Here is an 18,442-nt window from a genome sequence, read left to right as displayed (position 1 = left end):
TTTATAAACTAAATATTTTGAATTTCAATACCAGCGGACAGCGAGAGGTGCACTTATAAACAGCAGAGTTGGTTACAATAGAGGAGTAAAAAAATACGTCTCCTCATTTGAAGCTGAGCTACAACCAAATTGATTGGCCGACTCTATAACCCAAATAAGTAAACCGCTACGAAGAAAATTTGTTCTGTTTCACCCTTGCAGAATTTCGGGCTGTACGTGACGTTTTCACGTACTTTTTAATCATATTCAAATCTCTAACTGATTATGAGCCTTCTCCTGCTGTGTTTGGCGTAGCTGGAAAGTGATTGGGAATACCTGTCGCAATCTTTGAGCCTTCTTTATCAGCCACAAGCAATAAAATAAATGCAACCAAACATCGTTCTTCCCACCAGCAATTACTGAGCAATAACAAACAGTGCTGAGATAAATATGCACGGCGCAAGAAAATGCACTTCAATCGCACGCTAAAAGTGCTCGCAAACTATGTATATGAGTCTAAGCGGTTACTTCAAATATTAAAGCAAGCGTATTATGAATTTCATCTCACAAAGAGGGAGCCTTATTACAGAGATGTGCCGCTTGTTCCGAACGGATGTGCATGGCAACACGCATTACGTAAAGAGGGGTGGCAAATATATTCAATGAGAGACATTCTGTAAAGAAATTGTTACCTATTTCAGAATACAATAGCAAGGAATAGTTCTTAGGCAGGCAAGAATAACATTCGGAACTGTGATTCCAATGAAATTAAAGCATTTAGAAACTTTATACGGGAATTTTGAAAGCAAGGGTAGTTTTGTAGCAGTAGTACGATGCGACACTATATATAAGCATTGGAAACAAGGCTTTCAGAAGCCCGCAAGTGATAAGCAGCGAAGAGTATAGTTTGGGTCATTCGTACGCATGAAGAGGCAGAGAGGCTTACAGGAACCAACCGAAGCTCTTATGGTTGCGAAGCATAGGGCTGGAGTGCCCTTTTCGTAGCGGCACCACTCAAACACTCGTGTTTGGGTCATATATGTCTGTGCATCGATTGGTAACGCGGTCAGTGCGAGTCTACACGGGCCCTCTTGGAACGGAGTCGTCGTGGACAAGAAAAATGTCGATCAAACTAAAAGAAAATGGAAAGGTAACTAGGGACTAGGCTAGCCGCGAGTGATATTCGCACCAGTTTTCTTTTCAGCTAGCAGCAACTAATCAGGTTTATTATTGAGGCCGCCGCAATATGCAAATAATGCACGCTTCATGGTCCGAAATAGGTGCTCAATCTTGCGATTCTAATTAACAAATTATACAATCGAAATCTTAATACGTCGGTCGTGAATCTATGCGTCGTGCCAAAACTTGAGGCTCGTACTTATGCCACATGTTTTCCTATTTTAATAATTGAGAAATAATAATTGTGAGAGCAGCCTTTCACTGTAAGCGCGTGCCCCGTGCGCTGGCATTCTCTTGATTTTTAACAAGAAATTGCCAATTAAGCAAATTACTGGACATTCCTTTCAAGTTTGTGTTCTATGGCTTACCTGAAACCCACCCGTAATTAAATTTAAACTTAGTATGAGGCAAAGCAAGAAAGCAGAAATTCATCTTTCTAGCACAAAGTTTCATCGGTAAATTACTATTACCAGACAAATTTCAACAAAAAGAAGTGAAGGTATTTATGTCCTCAAGTGCTCCCTTAAACAAAACAAAAAAGGAATTAATGTTCCTGTACTGTCTTATACAAACGAATTTATAATATCATTAAAACATATCGAAGCTCAGTTCGATTAAGGAAAGCATACTTGACAGCCAAAATTACAAAAATAAAACATAATTGTATGACGGCACTGGTTTTTAAGCATGTACACATATGCGAGTAATGATCGACCGCCTCTAAATGAACGAACTTTGCAGCAAGTGATGTTACACTTGAAAACCCGAAGAAATGTCTGCAATGTAGAACGTATACCACTTTGAAAGGCCTAAATAATCGTCTCCCGTCGTCGACAGTTCTCGTTATGTAGACAATGTGCGTATTAAAAAAGATGTCTAGCAGCTCAAGCGAGGTGAAACGATGCACACCCTTAATTGTCATGAGTGCTGATTTTGTAATACAGAGCTTCGAACTCACACGGAGAAAAGGGGCTGCAAGTTCTTAATTATCGCATGATACAGGTCTGGACAGCTAGATATTTCCAGGATACAAATTTTCGTCTAATTTTTTTATTGTTTTTGTTTCAAAATGCTACCACGCTACTGGTTATCGGATTCGATCGTGCTCTGTCTGCTGTGATACGAGAACGAACTCAAGTCTTTCACGTTCAAAGCTTCTGCGAGTTATGTTTCCCAGTCCGAAAAGCGACATTAAAACCATGGTACACGCCAGTGCGCCACCCAACCAAGAACACCTAAAAAGAAACAAGCGTTCAAATAATGGTAGCTTAAGAAACTTCAGGGACAGATATTTCCCAATTTGTAACACGTCATGTGAAAGAAAATCAAAGCAGGCTTGGAACTCGACCACATGTTTCTGTCAAACAAGAGGAAAACAGCCTCTATTATAGAATAGCATAGCCGTGTAAACAGTGGAAAAGCTAGATCATGTGTTTTATTGAGGTAGCCACCCCCTGATGGCAGCCTCGACACCATTCCCGCAGGAGTCGAGCAGCAGAAGGGGGACATTGCCGATGGCGTTCTTTAGTTCGCAGCAGCCTGAGCGAGGATCGCGCTTCAGTGCGTATCTTTTATTGGAGACCTAAGCCTTGATGGCATCAAAGAAAAATTGCTGAGCAAACATACGAGCCCTCTAGGAACAGGGTCGACCTCGACAAGAAAAAGGCTGATGCATCGAAAGAAAGCGAAGACATATAATGTGTGCACCGTGGCGTTGCCCGAAGTTTCCTGTTCACCGGTGCAACAACGCAAAACATAACTGAGAAGGATAAAAGCAAGATTCTTCCCCGATAAGTTACGACAAAGGGTAAATCAGCCTCCAGGTAAAAAACAAAAGGAATGATTCTATTCATCTAACAGCAAAATCGCATTATTTACAGTGAGCATAGTTCGGGTTACGATTTAGCGCGTTTTCTCCTTTTATGAGTTCCTCGACTGCTCATTTTGTTCATATTATTCAGGCTTAACTTCTTACGTGCTTACATTTATCAACTTTCACTATATGCTTCGTCTTACTCTATCCTTTATTGCTGCATAACTGGCGGTAACCTCGTATTTAATTGTGAAGACCGAGTTCCCAGGACTACCCGATAATCAGATTTGCAAATCTTGAAGCTTTTAATATTCCTATCACATGATTTTTGCAAGCACTCTTAAAAATAGTAAACTGTATATTTAATGATTCAGCACTAAATTGCTTATAATACATTCTAAATATGCTCTAAATGCTAAAATACATACTAAAGCCTATATGAGTCTGTACGAAGAACGCTGACGTGCTCAAGAGAACTATTGTATGCTAGCGCAGGTCTATATGTTTGTTCCTGTGTAATCTTGTGTCACATAGCCCATGTCGTCGCATTAGGCCTTGTAGTACCACTCTGGAGCCCCAACGAACATCGCAATCGATTTTCCCGTTTTTTGACGGCAACATGTGTTTTTCTATGGTAATATACGCTTAAGATGCGCTCCCGATTAAATTAGCATAATTATTTAATGTTGCAGTCTCCGATGCAGGTTAATAACTATGACGCAATTATTAGGGCTGACATTCCAAACAGGAACACATACTCTTCTTCTTTGTCACAAAATTACTCCAGAGCAACCGACGGTCGTAATAATCCGCTTGTTCTCTTCATGCATTACTATTCAAATCTACAGATCGTTTTTTTTTTTTGCGTACATCAGAGTTGCACTGGGGACATTGCATAAGCCTCAGGGTTTCCCCGTTTACAATCAGAACCTTCTAAACGACTTTTGTTTACTGACTGCTTCGACAATTCAGTTATACCTACGGTGCGGTGAAATAATTTGTTATGGACGTACCATCGGTGCGAGCAGTTCTTCTTTCCTGATATCATTGACACAGGTTGTCCATCAGCTAGTCTAGAGGGAGCACCGATGTATCTAGGCATGCTTCATCTATAAGCGCAGTTCTTGAAGAAAAGAAACGCGCTCTATGACACTTCTATTATTGCTGGTTTAAAAGCAGGTGGTTTGTCTAAATACACCGTGGTTTTAGAGCATAAGCTCCAGTACTGTAACTAAAACTTCGAATTTCGCTGGCCGTAGCATTAACGACTTTGATATCGTTTCGTTCTCTTTTATGCGGTTCAGGTATCAACCGAGAGCTGTAACAGATGCAGAGCTCTATCTTTTCTAAAATCCAATTTACAAATTAGGCATAACTGCAGGTGTCCATCGAGAAATGACAAATATACTGCGCATTTCATTTCCCTCAAAAAAAATTTCAAAAAAATATTTAGAAATATCTAGCATTGAAAATGCGGTTTAAACGTGCTTCACTCTTACGCATTTCATTCTTAAGGTTTAGGGTACGTTAAAACAGTGATTTTTTTTTTCTGAAGTTCTTCATTCGAGAATAAAAAAAAAAAAAAAAAACCTCTTAAATCAACTATAAACAATTTAATAGGTGAAAATGTTTTAGTGGAAGAATATCATAGCATGTTAGGGGCATAAACGTATCAGTTGTTTTCTTCAGAGCTGGTTAAAATTGTTAGATTATAGTACGTATTACGGAGCACTATAGGGAAACAAATTTCATGCGACAAAGCTCTGCGCGTCGCTATGATAGAACGCTGCAAAGCTCCCCGGATGAAAGAACTCGGCTCAGCAAAGCAGAAAAAAAAAGCAGCCAAGCAGTTCCAACGATGATGCACGCTTAATTCGGTATTCTATAATCATAGGGCTTTCGTGAGACCTCAACCATGCCAGATAAGTTTTAGGACTTGGCACACATTACTTCTGGCGGTAAATCGCAATACCTATTCAGAATTGAACAAATGACATTAAAGAACCAACGCCTATCGCAAGCAAATAAAAAATAAAAGTATACTGTGTGTAAAATAGGTGCGTATTGCAGTTGCTTGCCTTTAAAATTCACCCAATATGTCTGGGTGAATGAAAAGGTAGTTCTTTATAGGTAATCTGCATCTGCATTCTCTTCCTTTTCTAGAAATTGGTTTAGGTTAGGTGCGCTGGTTGCCGCAGCTGGGTACCATTCCCATTGATTTGCGAGTGATGAACAGAATTTTTCCGCAAGAAAGGTATTCGCTAAAATGCTGACCTGCAAAGGTATTTTTGAAGCATAAATGCTCGCAGTGAACGAAAAAACTAAAATACGAATAATCACATTGATGTGCACGAAGCAAATAAACTGTTCCTTAAAGCTAAAGAGACATTTATGAAAAACTCAACTACATTCAACGATTCTGACAACCTTCCTTTACATTAGAATTTGTGGTTTTTCTTTTTCTCTTTCTGTTCACGACCCTTTACTCTTTTTTTCCTCTCTTCTGCCTTTTAAAAGATGTTTTCTTCCTCCTTATCTTTAATTTACTATTTTTATGACATACATTATTATATGCGTTTATAACCGCGTTTCAACTATAACTTTTGTCACAGACCAATTCATTACTAATACCACCTTTATCACTCCCACCTGGAAGCTAAGTAGTTAACTACTGAGCTTTCCACTGATGTTCGATCCCGACCGAGGTGGCATTGTTTTGACAGAAGCATTTTGATACAAGTAATAATACCAGACTCCAAAGAACGAATGTCTATAAAATCGTTCTCAGAGGTGCGATTTGGTTTTCTTTGATTTTGAAGACAAAGATGGGCATGAAACGTACAAACGATCTAAAAATGAGTAATAGCCCTTTGCAGTACTACAGTGTAAATTAGTGGACGCATAGTGTTTGAGAGTGTACACATGAGAAATGTCGTTCAGTTATTGAAAAGGTATTTACATTCAAATGTAACTGGGAAGTTATTACTAATAAAATGTCAGAAAAAAGACGAATACGATATGGGACAACACTGAACTGCATCATCAGGAGGACAACAAAGTTTCTCTCAAAAGTGATGTATTGATGTATTGTACCAAAGCGAAGTCAAGTACATGAATGATGAGCAATGAGGTCAGATTGTTCGGGTTTAATGGCAAAAATAAAAGATTGCTTAAGGACCTGTCTTTTCTTACAGTTAACTGCATAAGCACAGCCCAAATAACAAGGTAGAGAATTTCTGCAAGCTATATTGGATATGACCAAGCCATCAGTTGTTCTTTTAACGGAATCGTGGTTTCAGAAAAAAATTTAGTTAGGTATTTGTAGGAAACTACGCTTGTTACCATAAACAGTGATGGTCATGGTGGTGGCATATATAGTGCAGTCGGTTGCAGCATGCGAATGTATTTGATGCCGTTGCCGAGAGTATTTATAAACACCAGAAGGCTTGAAATGCAGAAACGTCACTTGCACTTGATAATATACTACGGCCTATTTGAAACGCTATCGGAGGCATTAAATATAAATAGTTTATAGAACCTAATCACCAATAAATGGCAGAACCTTGGAAACAATGCGTTCCGGCCAGGATGATGATACCACTGTGCTGCAGAAGTAAGCCCTGGTTAAACAGTTGGGCGTGTTGGGCGTGTTGTAGCAAATATATGAAAACACACTCACATAGCTTTTAAAAGGACCGCTTCACAGATATACTGGGATAAACTTCAGCAGTTGACACATGAAATGAAAACAGTGGTGAATGAAGCAAAGGAGGTATTTCTTTGAAGCGAAAGCTTCAATACACCATGTAAAGCCAAGGTCGCCGTTCGGGACGCATGCCACAATTGCGCATGCACCTTGTCTGTTGCTTCTTCCCTTCTTCTGTTGCCTTCTTCTTCTCGGCGTCTTCACAGTCTCCTTCCTTCCAGCCGAGTTTTCTTGTGTCCCGTCTTCTGTTTTCTTTTTGATGTCTTCCGAATCTTCGTGCTCCCTTTGACCGGCTTCTAATTCTTAATTCTGTAAACAACACGTGTAACCAATACTAATAAAGCTTTCGCATACACACTAGGTTTAATCTAGTTAAATAATTCCCAATTTAGTTGTTTCCACTCACGTGTACAAAAATGACAGATGTCTTGGCACTTTTTAAACGAACTGAAAAACATGACCCATATACTATGCTGCCTGAACATGATGGTAGTGAAGTTTGCGATAATATCAATGAAGCATACTGTTTAATTGCCTTTAGCTCTCTTTTTACTGATACTGGTTCCTATGACAATGCATAGCTTGGTAGACATATTTTTGGAATGGACGACATTCTTTTTAAACATCATGGAACGGACTGAAAACTTCAAATGCCCCTGGACCTGATCGGAAGGTTAATGCGCTACTTTCATCTTGTCCAAGTTCTCTGAAAAAATCATTTCTTTTTCAAAAACTACAGGAAGTCAGTGATTTGTTTAATGACTAGAAAATAGCGTATGTTGCACTCATTCAGAAATCAGGGCCACAAAATCTGGTATCAAATTACACTCCGCGTCCCTTGTAAGTGCAGCTTGAAAGCTTTTGAGCATTCGCACTTAGTAATATTATACACCACCTTAACTTTCCCCTCATTAATATCATTTAGCATAGGTTTCGTAATGGATTTTCCACTGCCAAACAGTTAACCTAACTAGTACACTATATAACTTGTTCTCTAGTTAAAGAGGCTTCTTTTGACTGCGTGCTTCTCGATTCGTTGACAGCTTGTGACGTTGTGCCGGATACATTATTATTGCAAAGCCTTTCATTGTGAAACGTTAAACACTACAGCATTGGCTGTTACCTGAGATGCCTCGCAAGGCTAATTTTTTAACTTTCTATTTAAAGAAGTTTCGAACGTCTCAAACGAGAGGTGCCCGAATTTGTTGCAGAAAAACATTGCGTTAGTTATCAAAGAACTTCATTTCTCAAAACACGTCCTCATATTTGACTGCCTCTCTCAGTTATACTGAGCAGAGTAAATGTGACCGCATTTTCACCGCATAAACACATCATAAAGAACGAATCGTCGCCTCAAATTACGGCCCCTTTTTCCTCAGCTGTGGCGCTAAAGTCTTATAAATGGCATTCCCCGAGTCACAAACAATGGCTTCCACTAGCAAGGTCTATTTAGGCGGCCTTTCCTCCCTGTAGGAAAAAAAAAAAGAAAGGCTTTCATGTGGACCTCTGCGTTATCCTTTCAGGAACGCGGCTTTCCCACGTTTATATACTTTTTTGTGTGTGTTCAATTTCTTGCGGACCTTCCCGTGCTCGTGAAACTTCGTGAGGTATACCGCTCCTTTATACGTCCAGTATTGAGGTCGAACGTGACAGCCGGGCAAAAATACGCAGACCGTACTTCGCAGAGAGCCCCGCCTTACTCTGTATAGTTTGTTTCTGTGGTCGCATTGTGTTGGCTTCCTTTTTTGGTTTTGCCGATCATCCGGAGAGTTTCAGCCACAAAGCACGGTTTCTTGCGTAGTGGCGTTGTTTCGCACCATCCTTACTGCCTCATATGATTGCCACATTCTGAAGACGGTTGACAGCCCCTGAGGAAGGCATCGAAATGGCCGTGGTGAAACTTCGACAATCTTTCCTTGATAAAGAATGTTTGTTCCATTACAATTTTGGAAACAAAGTAAAGAACTAAACAGAAGCCAACGCATTCATGTCTTGTATCTTCACGGTGATGTGTAACCAATTAGAAAGTAAATGCACATGGGGGTAGCATTGCTTAGAATAAATGGTCATTCTGACTTTCAGTAGTGCAGAAATTCAGAAAGGATAGAATTGTGGAAAAAAATGCGAAGGATTCTTGATTCAGAACATCTAACTGCAGAATTAAAAAAAAAAGCAGTATATTGAAGGCTACTTAGCACCGCAATATTTTACGATCATTTTGTTTAATTTTGGCTGCTACTTTTCCTGCCGTACCAAAATAACACCCTGAAGCTTCCTTCACGCATAGCAGACAAGAGTGTTTGAGCAGGATGTGAGCGTGCACCTCTTACTAGAATGTGAATTGCTATAAAAGATGCTTCTAATAAAGTAAAGGCACTAATCATATATGAGAGCTGAACTGCTACGACCAGGATGTTTCCTATGTTAATACTCACCCTCGGCGTAAAAATTAGTGCTCGATGTCTATCAGTTGGCAACGAAATATGCAAGAGTGTGAGTCAGGTACGATTCCACACTTGGAATCGGTCACAATGGCTTTCTGGGTCCAGTCACGGGACAATGAAAGTTACCAGCGATGTTCACAGCCAGGCGTACTTCAATATGATGTAAGAAGTTTGTGGATGTTTCGTCAGTGTTAGGAACCTCAGAAATCTCTCTGTACTGTCTCTGATCAGTTGTCCTAAGTTACTATGACAGCCTCTTTGTTTCAGAACCGGAACTCTCTTATCTGACTGGTGTTGCGCTGAGAAGTCGAGCACGAAGGATAATGCCGAACCTTCGGTGCTAAGCTTTGTATCTCTGCACACATCTAGGGACAAAAGGTGTTTCCTAAACGACCGTAATTTAATCGCTGTTCTGTGTAGCTTGCATAGAAAGTGTATTGTTGATGGAGGTCGGAAAACAAAACGCTCGCTCGTTGCACTAATTTAGGTAGCTGTTGAGTTTCGCTGATGAGTCAGCGAACATTGCGACATGCTTGTAAATGCACGGCGCAAAGCAGACCCAAGTGACATGACAAAACGCTGTCCCAAATAATGCTTGTTCACAGTGCGACGAACTGCTGATATCGTTTCATGTTTCACTAAAAGTGAATTACATAAGGAGCTTCATTTAGCATAAGCCCTTATGATTCAACACAATGTAGGCATTTTGACTCGTCAAGCTCTCAAAACCCACGTACAGCAAACATCGTTCTCAGTATATTGCGTATGATACTTTGAAACGAAGACTCCACCGTGTAGAGGAATGTTGTCGTTGGTATTGTTATGTATATTGACACCGGCATTCAGGGGAACCAGTATTGCCGAAAATTGGGTTGTCGTCGGTAGCTGTCTTTGTTATCTAAAAATTCACTTTAATGGCTTTACCTCAAAAATATATTGTCTAAAATACTTAATTACGGGAACCAAAAGGACTGTACTGACAGAACTAAGTGCATATTCGCAATGCCATAATAGTCAAGTAGCTTAGCTGTCTAGGCTTAAATTACTGACGCAGTGACGTCATAAGCGCGCCATCAGCTCGGGTATGGACATATAAAGTAAGGTAGTTAAAACGTAATCCTTATAAATAGCTACAAGCTATATGTTCTTTGAAACATTGATTGTCGCGCCATTTTAGTTTCTACCTCATATGCATGTCTTTGCGCTCTAGTTAGCACACTTCGGGACGTGAAAACAAGGAAACAAGTCGAGTATTTCATGAAAAGAAAAGAAAACAACACCGGTACAAATTCGGTCGGCTGTTTTACATATCTCTTGATAAGAGCTTATTTTATCATAAGAAATAAACATATTGAAAATGAGCCCCCGCTGTGAGGTTTATTTGATGTACCCAGGTTGAGAACAAATGAAATCGTAAATCAAGAAGGATAGAAAATTCACAGCTGGCATGGAAGCAAGCATAGCAGACGCACCGATTATTTAGAGAAATAAGCAGCGACCGGATAGCCTCTGTGAACATCCATGAGGCCAGTCTGGCAGCTCTAGTATTGCTACACATAACATTATTTCAATCACCTCACGCAATAGCTCCCACGGAAGAAACATTTCAGTGCGCCTGTTGAAAGACAACCAAATACATCTTCCTTGTAAGGCGAGCCTCTAATATTATGGAGCGAGCAGCGTCCATTTCAGGCCGAATCCTGAAACGCATATCCTTCACGCATAGACAGCGTTCGCTGCAGTGAAGCAGAAACCGAAGTCTTGTCATGCACGAGCATCCATCATTTAGTGCTTCTGGTTTACCATTGATGGATGGTTGAGCCATTGAGGCGTCCTGCATTAATTTCGAAGCATCTAAGAGTTCGGACAAAGGCGCGTGTCGCCTACAAACGCGTTCAGGCCAGATGTTGCTGCAAACAGAGCCTCGATGTTGAAACGACGGAAAGCTGTTAACGCTCGCAACATGTTTGTCCAGCGATGACTGCATGTTTCAGCAACGAGGGAACGCTACGGAATATTTTAGTGATGCATGCGTTCTAAGGTATCGGGAAGGCGGTAAGCCTATCTCATCACTCGAGGCAAGGTAAGCTTTTAATGTGTAAACAAACAATGTGTAGATGTGGCTCCTGAGCTCGCCAAGATAGCATGGCATACCACCGTAGCCTTATTTTCAGATCGTGATGTTTAAGCATTAAACATGGTATTCAATTGATAAAAACTGGAGCTACCTTTCAGATTTCAGTACTTGGAGTAGTACTGGCCATTGAGAGGCGATACAGCAGTGTGACAACAATATAAAAAGTTATGAATATTATAATATTTACTATTAATGCTATTGCCGCTGATCCTGCTGTTCCTGGTTGTGCCATTATTATCCATCCTACAGCATGCCGAGGAAGCATATTAGGCAAAGGTAACTAGAGCAGGAGAAGTTCGCCGCTAATCTTTATTTCAAGCACAATAATATCAAGGTGAGCAGCAAGCACCCTGCGCATTAACAGGGGAGAACAAATTTTCCTGATGTGTAGGGGCTTCACAAAGCGATGCTAGATAATTTATAGTTTACGTGGTAGCTATGGTGGGGAAACCTCTAACCCAAAATCATGCGGGATGTTCTCTTATACGATGCACCGTGAAAGAAACTACGATTATCACAACCTTTAGTGACTTCCCTTCGGCCTTCGGTTATTCTTCGTCAACCAGGAGTTTTACGATCCCCTCTATGGTGTCGCAGTGGTTACGACGTTCGACGGCTGTCCCCAAGTATGCGGGATCGAATGCCGACTACATCGGCCGCTTTTAAATGGAGGCAAAAAGCAAGGTGCCTGTGTGCTGTGTGATATCAGTGCACGTTAAAGAACCCCAGCTGGTCGACATTTCCGGAGCCCTTTATTACGGCCTCTCTCATAGCCCGAGTCGCTTTGGGACGTTAAACGGAATAAATCAAATCGACCAAACTATTTTTTTGAGCAGAATTGACATGTCTTCCTTACACGCTTCAGTCAATTCATAGGCTGTGACGTTCTGCTACTGACCACAAGTTAGTAGGCTGCTTTATAAAATAATGCGCCTGCTTTTTAATTTAGAAATGAAGGAAATCACGTCTGTGTACATGATTACTGGCTACATGCAAACTACTTCAGTTATTAAAAAATAACCAAGAGGACCATAATGAGTCACGCCTTGTGTTGTACTAAACATTTCAGCGTTTTATTTCCTGGTTTTCTGCCAAGTGCAATCCTCCTACTGAGACGTGCTTGAGGGAGGGCTGAAGAAATTCATATACATGTTTGTAAGGTTTGTGAACATACATGAATGTTGATGATAATAAAAAGCCCTAAACTGTTTCACGCTCTACAAAAAGGCGTCTGTAAAGGAAGTGATGACTACACGTGTGGCCCAGTGATCGAAACAGCGCTGGAGACGAAGCCTATTCAACAAGGCATCGCACGCAGTGTTTGATAAAGTGCTGGGTAGCAGTAGTGAAGCAGTGTCATCATGCAGTAGGCAGCGAAGCCGATCTGTTCGTGCCGCTGTGAGTTCGTAACCCGCTGGAATATGTTTTAAATTATTTTAGCTTCTCCTACTGTCTGCTAGTTACTACATATTAGAAGTCAAGGACCAAAGTCGGAGAAACTGAAGAACGGGGGAGTTAACTCTTTCTTAGCTACCACCTGCCAGAGGCATAAGGTCAGAAAAAAAGAAACGAAAAGGATCGCAGAAACATCAGCGAAATAAATAAATTCGGGTTCGAATCAAAGCGCAGTCAAAACAAATTAAGCTGGTTGTTCTGTCTTCAGAAATCGTTTATAAAGCTGAGAACATTGATTTTTTCCGGATAACATCACTAATAAAACAAATTTAATTATAATACGTGGCTTAAATTTACAAAGATCTAAATATGTCTCGCTCGAAGAACTTACAGGTTAAATATCCTAATCATCATGACAAGAGGTTGAGAAAGAGCTGCGTGAGATATAAGTAGTAGTGTCATCATCTACAGCCCAATACAATCAGCGTACGTGGTTTAGATGGCAGATAGATGATACGTAAATTGCAGAGCTCTGGTAAAACTCCGAACAGAGTAAGAATTGGGATGGTGCAAATTTTTCTCCTCATTCAGTTGTTTCCAAAATAGTCTAGTCACATTAATACATGAATACAAATCCTGCCATGATCAAATGACCAACAGTGTCTTGATATTTTAAGCTGAAATGTAACACAAAATGAATATATTTGCTGGAAAAGTTATAGGGGGCACTACTTACTAGCGAAAATTCGAAAGCATCGCCAATTTCGTACCTAGATTTATCATGAACTGCCAATATGCTACTCCGGCGTCCACAATGTCTTGTCTAGATGGGTTTTTCGCATCCAGATCGCGTCATCAGCCATGATGTCCTCACCAATTTTATCTATCACTATCTTATCTGCACTCTTATCAGTATCTATCTATCTATCTACTCTGGTGATGTCATATGAATATCGTTAATGATGATACAAATTCCCATTGAGTTATGTAAGTCTTATCTAACTACCTTATCTCATTATCTGTACCAGATCATTACCTATAACCGACTATGTTATCAGCAACTGTACATAAAGTCATATATTGCCGTTAATGCTGACCTAAATTCTTTTGAGTTACGTTATCTGTCTTACCTATGTAATCGCATTATCATTACCATATTATTACCTGTTACTATCATAATCAATAATTATCACTAACTTATCAGTGATCTTACCTGTAACTATCAATTAAATCTGAGGACGTCATATGATTACCGTTAGTGTTGGTCTAAAATACCATTGAGTATGTTATTAGTTTTATATAACTGTGTTATTTCATTATCGTTATCATGAATGTTGTAAATATATAGTAATCTATATGTTGCGTTGATACAAAGTACTCATTAAAATTAATTACCTTCTGTTAATTTAATAGTTAATGTTAGCTATCATGGTTCTTATCGTCGTTTACTTCTGTGTACATTTCGTGGTGACATCCTGTCCACGACACCCATGAAGCGGGAAACGCGTTACGAAAGTAGGTAAGAGCCTAAGAGATGATATACTACGGTCGAGCGACAATCATCACGACCAAAATAACACGCTCTTCGCCCTCTTCGCCTTTCCTGCACGAGCGCATCACTTCGTCCTCATCACTCCCCACCCGTGACGAAAGAAGAGGAAGTGCGCGCTGTTTTGGTCATGGCGATTGCCGATGCGGTGATGGTAAGTACTGACGTCCATAACCAGGTATGGCAGCCACGCGGCGACCATCTGGGGAACTGACGGAGCAAACTGGCTACTTTATAGTTGTGGACCACGGACACGTGACGCACTAATTTCATTGCCGCTCTTTCTTTCCTTGTTTTCCATTTGCTCCCGTCCCTTCGCATACGCTGGTCCACTGAGCATCACCTAGTTAACCTCCCTGACTCTCTGTTTGTTTCTCTCTCTCTCTCTCTCTCTGTCTGGATCCAAAAGTTGGTGAAATTCTGTAAATTATGCGCCTGAATGGATGCAGAGTACTGCAGGACGACGGCGGTTGAAAGCAGCGAGAGAGTTGCTTCTAGTTCCCGACTCACAAGTCTTGTAAGGCTGTCAGATGTCTGCACGGGACTTGTCGATTCTACACAGGGCGACGTCCCAGCTGCGTTCGGTGACCTTGTATTGCCTGAAATAATCGAGTCTACTTTCATGCAAATGCCTAACGTGTCCTAGATGTATGACACTTGTGGGTCTGCGGGCCTTTCTGCATGGCACGCAAGTTCTGCTTTGCAGCACGTTGCCGCCCTCTTGGCTTACAGAGCAAGTCGTAAAGCTTCTGCTTGCAAACGGGTCTCGAAACACACCCTTGCGATGCCCGTTAAGCGGAAGATAATGATGAACGAAGAGTCGTGCTCTTCTGTTACTGTGTTTTATTGCTCGTGCCTGGCGAGCCAGTCCTCCTCAAAGGTGCCATCATTTCACTGAAGGTCTCAGTATCCCTCAGGTGGGCAAGAGTGGGGCGCTGATAGAATGGCACCATCGCTTTACATGGCTGAATATCCAGGCAAACTAAGGCCTAGCAGTGTTTCGTGGTTACAGTTGCAGTTGCAGTGGCACCCAACACCTTTGCCAGCAATGCAAAGTCAGATGCAATACAATAGGAGTATAAATACGTAGAAATATAAAAGTGGCTAATAGATGACACATGACGGGCGAACGGCCATCATCACGAGCAAAACACACGCACGAATCCTTTTTGCTTTCCATGCACGAGCGCCATTTTGTCTTAATCTTTCTCCACATTTGCCAATATCTAAAACAGGAATACAACGAGATTAGGTAATACCCCTTTTAAGCCTTATTATAGCCTAGAAGGTATTCTGTACTGGTAACTGCACCTCGCTATACTGAACACACTAAATGTTTTCCATATTTTTGTTTATCGCGTAGCCAGGTGATTCTAAGTAAATCAAAAGTTTTCCTGCAGTGCAGTTTTAGTTAATCACTTTTCCGCTTCGACCTCACTTAACTCGCTGAGCCTCCACAGCTCTATCGGACTGCACGGGGAGGCAAGGGGAGATCATTATGCAGAGGAGTACCTCGGGGCCCACAAATCTGCCACGCAGCTTGCGCCAGCGGCGTTTATCTGGTGGCGTCATGCGAAAACCAGCTTTGCGTGCACTTATTGAGCAGGCAGTGCGGCGAGGCTGCCGTTACCTCGGCATGATGCCTCGGGCACCAACGCCGAGAGCGAAGCGGACGTGTCTCCTTCATTGCCGCATAGGACGGCGAGGGTTTTCGAGGGAGAGAAGGAGGGGATCAGAGTGAGCGTGTTATGCCTGAAAATATTTCAGGGGCTGCCTAGTGAGGTCGCCATCTTGCACAACTCCTAAGGCCAGCAAAGCTTACTGGAAACACTCCGGGCAACGCCAGGCGAGGGATAATGTCAGCTAAGACTGGTGCAAGGTCGTACAGAAGTGTTATGCCCCGCACAATATTTCCCGCAATCTCGGAGAAAAATGGCGTTTCTAGGACCAGAAGCGGGGTAAGGTTCAGCCGGATGGATGCGCGTTATAGCGGCCCGACATGTTCTTTCGTTATGCATGCCCTCTGCCCATCCCCCCCCCCCCCCCCCCACCTTCTTTCGCCCGTTTCCGGTACGCGGATGCGCCGTCTTTTTGAACGAGCAGAACGAAGGGTGCCGCTTGTGTTCGCAGAGGTGGAATGCGAGCTGCAGATCATCGCGCTTCCAGCGAGGGCTTTAATTCAGCGAAAGTGCGTCGAGCATGGAATCCAGCAAACGTTTCCCTAGGCTCCCTGCCTTCCTTTCAGCCAGAATTTTTCTACCAGCGATGTTCTTCACACTCACTGAAAAGGAAGAGGCGGCTGTCGTAAGGTGCTCAGCTTATATATTTATGAAAAGAGCAATGTTTTATTAAAAAAGAAAAACTACAATGATGTTTATGAAGTGGGTCGTTGATTCTTTCATTAGAGCAAAGTAAGATATACGTGATGAAGGCAGAAGAGCATTTTCGAGAAATATTAAATGACTATGCCTGAGTTTATACGGCGCTCTGCTTACAAGCAGGCTTAAGGATAGAATTATGTGAAAAAGTAAAAATCAACAGTCACTTTAAAGCGGCAGACTAAAGATCCAGATTTTACTTGGGGTTACTTTATTTTTACTTCTATTTAGACTTCCAGTTTTATCTTGGCTTACAGCGTACAAATGTCATGGCGTCTTTGAATGAAATGTTTAATTTCTTGATCTCTAGAGCCTGGGCTTGTGCAGCACATGCATCTGCTTTTTCATGTCCATCTATTCCAACATGGCTTGGAACCCAGCAAATGTTTACGTTCTGCACATGTGTTGTGGCTCTTCTTACGTTGTGCGTAATGTCTCCAAATAACGGTTTGACTGCATTTCTTGGATAAAAGGAGGTGAGTATACTTAGAGAATCAGTGTAAATGATACTGTTTTAGATGTCCTGACTTATTATTTTTTCTATAGCCATACAGGATTTATTATATGGAATGAAACTTGGCTCAATTCACATATAATTGTCCCCAAATGTACAAACGTGAGATGCACTTCTGTTGTTATTGTTTCAAGGGTAGAACCGGTATGATGGTTGGAAATATTCCTTAGAGAAATTCCGTTCATCTGCATATTTCCGACAAATCATAAATAGTGCGCACAGCAAGCCGGTAGCCGACGACGAAGCTCATGCCATTTTTTAGGTATTTAGTCTGCTAATGGCGCCTAGGTGTCATGATAACGAGAAATTTTCGGCAAATTATTTCTTAACCTAACTTTTCATATAATATATACTAGCACCACAAATGTTTAAATATTCGCAGATCCTTCCTCGGCAGGTTTTATTTCCCTCCTCATTTCTAAAAATATACCACACTGGTTTTCTGTGGCAGTATTATTACTCGCCGTGAGCGTAGGACACACTTGAGAACATTCTTAAGGGTTGGCTGGTTCATTGAAGAGGGGGTAGGAATGCGCGAGAAAAATAGGACAAGAGGCACAGGGAATAGGTGCGTGGTGTCGTTTTTTGTTCCTATGTCTCTTGTCCTGGCTTTGTCGCACCGTTCTACACCTATCTACACTTGAGAAGCCAAATCTAGAACTGGAAGCTTAGAATATTTCTATCAATATATGCTGTTAAATGCATTGTACCGTATCCTACAGTTTTCATGCCAGAATTTTCAGAAACGGACGGACCCCATTGTTTTTTTTTTTTAGGGTTGCTAGGACTACTCGGCGCGAGCGCATGGAAGCCCCGAGGAGCCAATTCTGCTTTGCATCGGAACTTTGGGCCAATTTCATCAAGGTGTGCGTAAGAGTTACCGAAAAATATCCCACCTTCGGCTGACAATTAGGATGCGTCCAAGAAAGCTGAACATCTTGCCATTGTCGTAAACGTTATGAAACCTTCGGATCACTGCTGCTCGAAGGATGCTGTCCGGGGTAATTTAGCACAGAACTACCTGGAATGCCTCTAGACAGATTTTTTCTTATGCGCAAAGACTCAAGTAGCCCGTGACAACAATTTCTCGGTTATTATTCATTGTTATTCACGGCTCTTAGCCAACTGAGGTGATGCCAGTACCTCGTCTTAGTCCTCAGAAGTACCAAAGATTCCTAGAGCCTTTTTTTTCTTAGTCGACAGTCCTATTGAATCCTGACACTGTGTGCGACATCTCATGATAAAAGAGTGTTCGACAGTATTTGAGCTTACAGGTGAGTCTTAAGATCTCAGATGATTTTTTTGTTTTCGCGGCGTCAGAATGTTGCGCCACATTCTTTTTTCTGCT

General features: G+C 41.5%; 1 protein-coding gene across 1 annotated transcript in view; it reads right to left on the bottom strand.

Annotated features, from left to right (window-relative positions):
- Nucleotides 1–18,442, bottom strand: part of LOC146186016 (atrial natriuretic peptide receptor 1-like) — a 250,043-nt gene that overhangs the window by 159,241 nt on the left and 72,360 nt on the right. The gene's annotated exons all lie outside the window — the stretch shown is intronic.

This window comes from Amblyomma maculatum, chromosome 6 (assembly GCF_055883805.1).
Source record: "Amblyomma maculatum isolate TAMU_Amacu chromosome 6, ASM5588380v1, whole genome shotgun sequence".
NCBI lineage: Eukaryota > Metazoa > Arthropoda > Arachnida > Ixodida > Ixodidae > Amblyomma > Amblyomma maculatum.
This window is presented reverse-complemented; position numbering and strand designations above follow the sequence as displayed.